Raw genomic sequence first — 10,700 nt, forward strand, 5'->3', positions numbered from 1 at the left:
TCTCCCATGGTCCTTCGTCGTTGCTGATGTTGTCCGCCCAATTCTTGGTACCGATTTTTTAACCCATAATTCACTAGTAGTTGATTGTAGAAATCGCCTCCTCTCTGATCCTTCCACTGCATGCACCATTCCCTTAAGGCTTCTCCTCTCCCTATCTCTTCACATGCGGTACATTATGGGGATATTGATTCAAGAGCCATTGCTCTTCTTTCAAAATTCCCCGTACTTACCGCGCCCCGACAACTGTCTGATCCTCCACCATTAGAAACTACAACCTATCATCATATTGATACAGGTGATTCTTCCCCTATATCCTTTAAAGTAAGGCCATTGACAGGTGAGAAGCTCAAAGCTGCCAAGGATGAGTTTCAATTTTTGCTTAATGCAGGGATCATACGACGCTCCAACTCACCTTGGGCGTCCCCACTTCATTTGGTTCCCAAGAAAGAACCACATTCCTGGAGACCTTGCGGAGATTACCGAGGTCTCAACAATATAACTGTAAATGACAAATATCCCATACCACACTTGCGCTCTCTCACCATGTCACTTAAGAATAAGGTTATATTCACTAAGTTAGACTTACAACGTGCATATCTGCAGATTCCTGTAGCTGAACAAGATATTCCTAAGACTGCGATATGCACGCCATTTGGTTTATTTGAATTTTTGTACATGCCCTTTGGATTGAAAAATGCTGGAGCCACATTTCAGCGCTTTATAGATACCCTCTTAGCTAACGTAAACAACACGTTTACGTACCTTGATGATGTACTGATTGCTAGTGAGACCCTTGAAGAACATATTTCAGATGTTCAAACTGTTCTTTCTATTTTGGCTCAGCATAACATGCGACTTTCTCTTGACAAATGTCAATTCTTCAAGTCAAATCTTACCTTTCTCGGTTACGAGATTAGCTCACAAGGGATTAAGCCACCTAAAGACCGTACCACGGCCATTTCCGATTTCCCTTTGCCTCAGACTTCACAGGCTTTGCGCCGTTTCATGGGTATGATAATTTTTTTTCGGCCCATGATTCCTAATTTTGCAACCGTAGCCTATTCCCTTACTGAGCTTCTTAAACAATATCCTTCTTCAAAGTGTCTCACTTGGACTGACGCAGCAAAGGACTCCTTCAATAATTTGAAGCAAGCCTTACTGGACTGTCCAACCTTAGCTTACCCTTCCCTATTACCGACAAACTACCAACTCGTGACTGACAGTTCAAGCCTAGCCGTTGGCGCCGCTCTCTATCAAGTTATAGACGGCGAGCCAACGCCCCTAGGATTCTACTCGAAGAAACTCTCTGACGCACAACGCATCTATTCCACCTACGACCGCGAGTTATTAGCTGCTTACCTCGCAGTTTTGCATTTCAGGACTCTCATTGACGGACATACAGTTACCCTATTTCTTGACCACAAACCCCTCGTAGCTGCCTTTTACTCTAAATCTCTTGCTAAAACTGACAGACAACAACGACAACTCTCTGTTCTTTCTGAATACGTTTCTTCAGTCGAGTACATTCGTGGCGACACTAACGTCATCGCTGATTGCTTATCTCGCACGTCATGCGCTGTTACACTCGACGCTTTTGACTTAAGTGGCATAGCTCAAAGTCAGACAACAGATGACGAACTGGAAACTTTCAAGCCTAGACTCTCTAAATTCACTTTACCCTCTGATTTAACACTCTGGTGTGATACCTCTACTAACACTCCTCGACCTTTTGTTCCATTACCCTTACGTAATGACGTAGTCTCTTCTTTGCATAACCTTTCTCATCCTGGTGTTCAGTCCACCTCTAAGTTGGTCAAACAACGTTACTTCTGGCCACACATTGACAGAGATGTAAAGACATTTGTAAGACAATGCCTTAGGTGTCAACAGTCTAAGACTACCCGCCACACTTCCTCTCCTGTTTCTCCTATATCTATTCCTACTGACCGCTTCCAATCGGTACACATCGACATTGTAGGACCGTTGCCCCCTGCTACTCTTCCTAACTATCCTTACCCTCTCCCATACAAATACTTGTTGACTTGCATTGACCGAGCTACTCGTTGGACTGAAGCAATTCCCCTCATTGACACTACTGCCACTTCTGTAGCAATCTCTTTTGTAAATGGCTGGATATGCCGTTTCGGTGTTCCACTTCATGTCATCACGGATAGAGGTTCCCAATTCGAGAGTGAACTTTTCTCTAAGCTTTCATCTATCATTGGTTTCCACCATATGCGTACTACTAGTTATCACCCTCAAGCTAACGGCATGATTGAACGTTTCCACCGTTCTCTGAAATCAGCTCTCCGCGCTAGGCAAGATAACTGGTTTTACTCCTTACCTATCGTCCTTCTTGGCTATCGCATGACACCTCACGTCACCAAATTTTCCCCATTTACCGCCGTTACTGGCGCTCATATGTTATGCCCTTCTGTCGCCATTACTCAGGAACACACCCACTCCTCGGATGACACAACCATCCTTCGTCTTATCAAGGAAATGCAGTCTGTCAATTTCCAAGATCTTGCATCCGGTGACTGCCATACACCACCTCCACCCTATCTCCCTCACGACCTTCACTCTTGCTCTAAAGTTTGGTTACGAGTCGACAGAATTCGTAAGAGTTTGGAGGCTCCGTACTCTGGCCCATATGACATCATTCGACGTGAACCTAAGTACTTCATCCTTAACCTACCTCAAGGCGAAACCTCAGTTTCCATTGATCGTTTGAAACCAGCTTTCCTCCCTGTTTCTCCTCGCCCTAAGACCCGTCTCCATGTAACCCCAGACATACCCTCAACACCTTCCACTCCTCCTGTTCCTACTTCATCCACTTCTGACACTTCAACTGTCATCCCACCGAATCCCATACCACCCACAAGTGCCAATGACCTTGGCCACCCTATCACCTCTTCCCATCCCTCCCACCCTCATACTTCCGCTCTCCCATACAAAAGTCGCTCAGGCAGGGCAGTCAGATTTCACAATAAATCTGATTTTTACTACTACTAAAGACTTTCTTTACTGACGCTACACTCTCAAGGGGGGAGTAATGTAGCCAAGCCCTTCCTTACTTAATTATTGTATATATTTATTGTATATGTATCTCCTTTATTGTATATGTCATACTTCATTATTATACATGAGTACTTAATATCAACATATATCTATTGTAAATGTTTTGTATAAGTAAGCCTATGTAGTCATTACAATATAAGTGCCCTATACATAATTATATAACCGAATATACATACGTCATTAGGCGTACGCTAAACGCGTATGCGTCTATGCCAATTGTACACGTCGTAGAATTAAGTTACTAAATATATGTTACCCTTAACCATTTTGCATGCATATTCATCATTATATATAATTGTTCTCTTGTTGCTGTATATTTCTATGTATATACCTAGATATGTTAGTATGTATTGTTTTGCCCAATCTTTTTCCCGCCTAGCAACAATGTAACAGAAAGTAGGCCACGGGCGCGTCTTATGCCCAGCTAGGCCCCCCAAGCATTCGCTTGTGACAGATCACTTCCTGTCTTACTTGTGTGTAGATCTCCGCAATAAACTTTTACCAAAATACTGCGTGTTTGGCACTTACCACATATCTCAATAATCTCTCTTACGAAATCTTTACTGTACGCTTCCATTTTTTTAGTTAGGCAGCACAACTATAGCTACAAACGCACGGTACGAAATTTTGGGCACAAGTGATAGATTTGATTGTCCGCACCCATCCACCACTCCAACCCCAACACAGACATAAAGCTCCGCCCACAAAATATCAGGAAAATCTGAACGACTCCAACCCCAACCGCGACCTGCAAATCGGGGTTGCGATGTAGGTTGTTGGAGCCTATCCACGAGAAAATTTAGTCTGGGTTGGGGTTGCAAATCTGGGTTGGGGTTGAAAATCGTTGTCGTCAATGGGGCCCTTTAGAGCTCTCACCGTGCGCCACAGTTTTGATTCCTCACCCTGTATTATTGCTATAGTCATGGGAAGATTGACGAAAAGCCAGCGAGCAAGGAGGAGGAATGTAGAGAAGGCCCTTGTGTACTGGCTAGAGAAACAAAGAGGTGGAAAAAAAAACGAAGAGGAAACCAGCCAACCCTCACGCAGCACTCCACAAGCTACCAGCTCCGCCCACCTTACACCTCCTCCACCCACACCGCAAGTTGGACCCTCACCTCACACCTCATCTGCAAAAAAAGGAAATTGGAAGTTTGCTATGCATTGCAACCTTCAGAGAAGACAACAGTTGATGACGAGAACTTAATTTTGAAAAAAAGTTATCTTCAAGAATTATTTACACATGTTGCGTGTGGTAAGTGCTTTGGGAAACTAAATGTCAGCTTTATAAATAAATACATGGATTATAAGATTGACTTAGAGTGTGTAGAGTGTGGCCAAAAGTGTGGTAATTTAGAAGTGAAAGACACTCCAGTGACGAACGCCTTAGTGTACAATAAAATGAATGTAGGTTTAGGCTATGCAGGGTTTCACAAATTGACTGAGAACATGAGTATGAAGCCTCTGTATAACAATTATGTAAATTTTCAGTCAGTTGCAATTGAGAAAACAAAAGCAAAGGCAAAGGAAATATTGAAAAACTGGTCAAGTGACCAAAAGCGGGGACTATGAGGCTGGGACCTTTTAAAAATGGTCACGCAAAATTTAAATGCCTTCTCCTGTCCATTTAATGTTTTTGTTCTTTTTGTTGTAATATCTTCGGTTGTTCTAGATGGATTTTTGTCATTTTTGTTTCATTTGAAAGATAACACTATGCTCTTTATTTCCTATGTTAAAAAATAAAAGATTTTTTTCATAAAACCTGAATTTTCCCTCACCCTTATCTTCATGCCGAACTCGTCGATTAACTCTCTCAGGATCCCGAGGCGGCGCTTCACAAGGATCTCTGCAGCCCCCTTCGTGCGTACTCTCTTCTCAGCCGTCAGCACCGAGTTCATCCACCCCGCTACCGTGGCTGAGTCTGTCCTGATCTCGATCTCACGCAGCCCCCATCTCAGCGCTAAATTATTTCTTTGACGCGGCTCGTGCCGCTTAAATTGTTCTTATCGGCTTAAGAAACCTGCACAGCGAAGCTATAGCGATAATCCCATACCACACTCCTGGTCATATGGCCATTTCCCGAAGGTTGAGTGTGGTTTGAATTTTCCGCCAAAATCATCGGAAATTTAAAATTCCCGGCTCTGTGCAGGCATGCGCATTGTCGACTCCACCTCCCCCTCCCTATCCCCACCCTTCTTAGCCGGCTAGCTCGAGCCGGGCGTCGAGTCACTTCAATGAGAAATGAAGGCTTCGCCTGTGGGAGGAGGGAGGGACCCTAAATCTGTGCAGGTTTCTTAAGCCGATAAGAAGAATTTAAGCGGCACGAGCCGCGACAAAGAAATATTATCGGCTGAAAGAAACCTGCACAGCGAAGCTATGCATGAGACGAGGACAGGTGGGAGGAGAGGTGAAGCCTGATTCAAACCGTTATTACGTGTGTCTTTCCTATGTGAGACTTATTAATTTTATCACTCAGTAGAGGAGAGAAAGAAACGTCAAGTACCCACGCTGAAAAATGTGACATGCACAACATTGCACTGTTCACACAATGCGTAAATTATACGAAATTTGTATCCTGTTCAGCGGTTCCTGGCCCCTCCCCACTCCTCGGTCGCCCTTTGCCCCCTCCACTCCCCCCCCCCCGGGGGGGGTTTTTTTTTTTTTTTTTTTTTTTTTTTTTTTTTTTTTTTTTTTTTTTTTTTTTTTTTTTTTTTTAGATGAGAGGGGTGGAGCCGTTTCCATGACGACACATGGGACAGGGGCGACCGAGTGGTAGAGACACCGTGTCCCCAAGGGAGTCGTCGATGTCCAGCCCCTAGGTCCCGCACCCGCTCCACAGAGTGGGTGCGGAGAAACGCCAGCGATGCCACAAAGTCCCTGATGCTGTGGGCGTGTGGGGCATGGCCCGGGTCGGCTCTCTCCCAAAAAGCGGAAAGGCAGGTGCGGCCGGGACCTCGGGGTTAGAGGAATCCTAAATTTCGAGTTGTAGAAGAGATGATCCTCAGAAATCTCTTCCGTGTGGTTCACGTAGTCTTGGAACGCACGGACCGGGCGCAGTGGATGTGGGCGTCCTCCCTCCCGGAAGGACTGTATTCTGAGAGGGCCAATCATGTCGTCCGCTCGGCCGTTCCTGGCCAGGAATGTTGGTGATGGAGAGAGGGTTAGGGCCGAGCTGTCCTCCTCCAGTTTGGAGACGGACGGGTGGCGGGTGGTTGCCTCCAGCTGTGAAGCCCTGTAGTCAGTAGTCAAGGCGAGCAGAAAGACGACACGTTGAGGGAAGTGTTCTTCCTCCATAATGGCCATTTCGAACGCCAGGTACTGCAGAACACAATGCAAGGACCAGGCCAGGACTGGTTGATGTCTCGGCTCTTTCGAGGCGCTGATCCCCTTCATTAGGAGGGTTCGCGCTCTCTGTGGCACTCGGATGTTCATGCCAAAGCGTAGCGGATCAGTGAGGGCTGTATAGTGAGGCAAGATAGTCGCCGGTGCCCTGTTGGTGGAGGTAACCAGCCAAGTCAGGAAGTCCGGAACCATGCTGGCGGAGATGGTCACCATCGCGCGTCTCCGAAGGCAGTTCCGGAATCTCCGTCAGCAGGACCCACACTGCCGCACTGAGGACGGAAGGTGAGCTCTGAGCATCTTGTCTGCTGCCTCTGTAGAGAAGAGTTGGCTGAGAGCTCCCCGTAGAAACTCCAAGCATCAAGTTGGAGTGACGCTTGGAGAGGCGCGGTAAGGCTGTTGGCTAGGCAGGCTGACCCCAGTAGAAGGGGAGAAGGGCCCCATCGCATTAGCTCCCCGAACCACGGCTGGGTTGGCCAGTAGGGAGCTATCAGGAGGACCTGACCCTTGAAGGACCTGAGGGTCTGCATCACCTTCAGGAGGACTAGTGTCGCTGGAGGAGGAAAATGAATACGTACCTCCAGCTATTCCAGTCCTCCGTGACGGAGTCTGGGCCTCCTGTGCGTGTCCTTTGGATGCAGGTGAGGTAGAGGGGGAGCTGGGTCGTGTTTGGGGAGGCAAACAGGTCCACCTCTGGGGTGCCGTAGTGGAGGGAGAGCGACTCGAACACTTGTGGGCGTAGTTGCTACACTACGAAGTTCTCTTGAAACCTGGATAGAGCGACCGGCGTAGGGGCCCCGACCGAAGCCCGGGACGCAACAAGCTGTGGAGTGCTAAGGGTATCGGCCCGGGCAGGTCACGCGGGAGAAGTAGTAGGTTCCTGTCGACCTCCCGTACCAGCCGTCGGCGCCCCAAGCGGCTCAGTGGAAGGGCCGAAGTCGCGAAGTTGAGGTACCCCCCCCCCCCGCCACTGAAGGAGGGAGAACGTGTGAGAGAAACACGCTTTCTTGGCGCAGGGGAGCACCCGAAGAGCGCTGACTGTGTCCTACTCAATCCTGAGCCAATGAAGTCCCTGTATGGGAGCAAGGGCAGACCCGTTCCAGTCCACCCCAAACTCCACGTCCGCCAACACTCTCAGAGCCACTGAGATGTCGGCCGATGCACCCTCCCCGTTGGGCAAATGCATCAACTAGCCGTCTAGGAACCTGAGTGTGGAGACGCTTGCTTCCGTCCAGCGTACGCCTACCACTCTCACTAGTTTCGTGAAGATCCTCGGGGTAAGCGAGAGACCGAAAGGGAGTATGCGAGGCCGAATTCGTTTCCGAGCGACCTCGTCCGTGGGCGTTAGTCAAGAGGCTTCGTCCTGGGTGAAGACGTTCCCTGAGCGTCTCCCACTAAGACGGGCCTGAACCCTCGGTATGTATCCAACTCACCCCAAGTCTTCCCGCGGGAAGTCCTCGAAGCCCGTGGCGAGCGTTCTCATCCAATAGTGTGTTATGGCAGTTTATGACGTCTCTTCACCCACAAGCGGACTTCTATATGTTTAATACCTAGTGACATCATGTGATTATACTGTGACGTCACCGGATTTAATCATGGCGCCATAGGATCGTCTCGTGACGTCACACACAAATTGACGTCATAGGACTACATGACGTCAATTTATCACATAATGACGTCATCTTATCATACCGTGACATCACTGAGTCACAGTGAGCGTTGAAATAAATTTTGACATGGTAAAATTCTGGACCATCATGACTGTAGATTGATTTAATTTGAATAGGAAAGTCATGTTCATTTCGACCTAAGTCACAGTGAACGTCGAAATTAATTTTAACATGGTAAAATTCTCGACGATCATGACTGTAGATTAGCTCAAGTTGAATAGGAAAGTCATGTTCACTTCATCCAGAGTCACAGTGAGTTTTGAAATTAATTAAACATGGTAAAGTTCTCGACCATCATGACTGTAGAATAGCTTAAGTTGAATAGGAAAAGTCATGTTTATGTCGATCTGAGTCACAGTGGGTGTTGAAATTAGTTTTGATATGGTAAAGTTCTTAACCATCATGACTATAGGTTAGCTCATGTTGAATAGGAAAAGTCATGTCCCTTTCGACCTGAGTCACAGTGAGCGTCGAAATTAATTTTAACATGGTAAAATTCTCGACCATCATGACTGTAGATTAGTTTAAGTTGAATAGGAAAAGCCATACCCATTTCGACCTGAGTCACAGTGAGCGTCGAAATTGATTTTAACATGGTAAAATTCTCGACCATCATGACTGTAGATTAGCTTAGGTTGAATAGGAAAAGTCATGTCCATTTCGACCTGAGTCACAGTGAGCGTCGAAATTAATTCTAACAATTTTAAAAGTCTCGACCATCATGACTGTAGATCAGCTCAAGTTGAATAGGAAAAGTCATGGTCCTTTCGACCTGAGTCCCAGTGAGCGTTGAAATTTATTTTAACATGGTAAAATTCTTGACCATCATGATTCTAGATTAGCTTAAGTTGAATAGGAAAAGTCATGTCCATTTCGACCTGAGTCACAGTGAGCGTCGAAATTAACTTTAACATGGTAAAATTCTCGACCATCATGACTGTAGATTAGCTTAAGTTAAATAGGAAAAGTCATGTCCATTTCGACCTGAGTTTTTTTTTATGGTCAAGGCATTTTATCTATACAATACCTAGCACTTTGCGTCAACCTAAACTGTACTATTTAAATAATTTTCCTCTTCTCATTACGCTAAATGTTTGTAGTTTATCTTTGAACCGATTTATACTAATTCTAACACTAGACTCCCTAAGCCTAAAGTTCTTTTGTGTTTTACTTCGGGGTGGAACATCAGGTAAGTCATCTTTAAACTCAAGCCAGGTGAAGTTGATCAGAGGTTGGCTGTGGCTCAAGAGAAGAGCTGTGTGGTAACATGGTATTTATTTATTTAAGAAACATGGAAGGAGGGTGGTGCCGTGAGGCGTTAGACCATTGAAGGTCGGAGGTATGGTGCTGCCGAGGCCTGATGATCCTCGGGGCGCCACCCTCCGTATCATAAGACACGTCCCCTCGTCTTCCGGGAAGCCCGGGTTCTTACCACGGATGACTCGATGACGTATGGGGAACGGATTACGAGTGGAAATGTCAGACTACGCCTAGGGCCTGACAGAGCAAGCCATAAGGCGTTAGAGGGTCATTACTGGTCGGAGGTATGGGGCTGCCAAGAGGCCTGATGATCCTCAGGAGCACCCCCCTCCGTACCATAGGACACGTTCCCACGTCTTCCGAGAGGCCCGGGTTCTACCACGGACGGCCTGAAGACGGGGACGGATTGCGATCGTACATGGTCAAAGTCTACGCCTAGGTCCTGATACAAACCGTGAGGCAATAGAGGACCGATGATAGTCGGAGGTATGGGGCTGCCGAGAGGCCTGAGGACCTTGGGGGGCGCCACCCTCCGTACCATAAGCCACGTTCCCACGTCTTCCGAGAGGCCCGGGTTCTTACCACGGACGGCCTGAAGACGGGGACGGATTGCGATCGTACATGGTCAAAGTCTACGCCTAGGGCTTGATACAAACCGTGAGGCAATAGAGGACCGATGATGGTCAGAGGTATGGGGCTACCGAGAGGCCTGAGGACCTTGGGGGGCGCCACCCTCCGTACCATAAGACACGTTCCCACGTCTTCCGAGAGGCCCGGGTTCTTACCACGGACGGCCTGAAGACGGGGACGGATTGCGATCGTATATGGTCAAAGTCTACGCCTAGGGCTTGAAACAAACCGTGAGGCAATAGAGGACCGATGATAGTCGGAGGTATGGGGCTGCCGAGAGGCCTGAGGACCTTGGGGGGCGCCACCCTCCGTACCATAAGACACGTTCCCACGTCTTCCGAGAGGCCCGGGTTCTTACCACGGACGGCCTGAAGACGGGGACGGATTGCGATCGTATATGGTCAAAGTCTACGCCTAGGGCTTGATACAAACCGTGAGGCAATAGAGGACCGATAATGGTCGGAGGTATGGGGCTGCCGAGAGGCCTGAGGACCTTGGGGGGCGCCACCCTCCGTACCATAAGACACGTTCCCACGTCTTCCGAGAGGCCCGGGTTCTTACCACGGACGGCCTGAAGACGGGGACGGATTGCGATTGTACATGGTCAAAGTCTACGCCTAGGCCTTGATACAAACCGTGAGGCAATAGAGGACCGATGATGGTCGGAGGTATGGGGCTGCCGAGAGGCCTGAGGACCTTGGGGGGCGCCACCCTCCGTACCAT

Source organism: Oratosquilla oratoria, chromosome 18 (genome assembly GCF_046742065.1).
Source record: "Oratosquilla oratoria isolate Oo_2021 chromosome 18, ASM4674206v1, whole genome shotgun sequence".
Taxonomy (NCBI): domain Eukaryota; kingdom Metazoa; phylum Arthropoda; class Malacostraca; order Stomatopoda; family Squillidae; genus Oratosquilla; species Oratosquilla oratoria.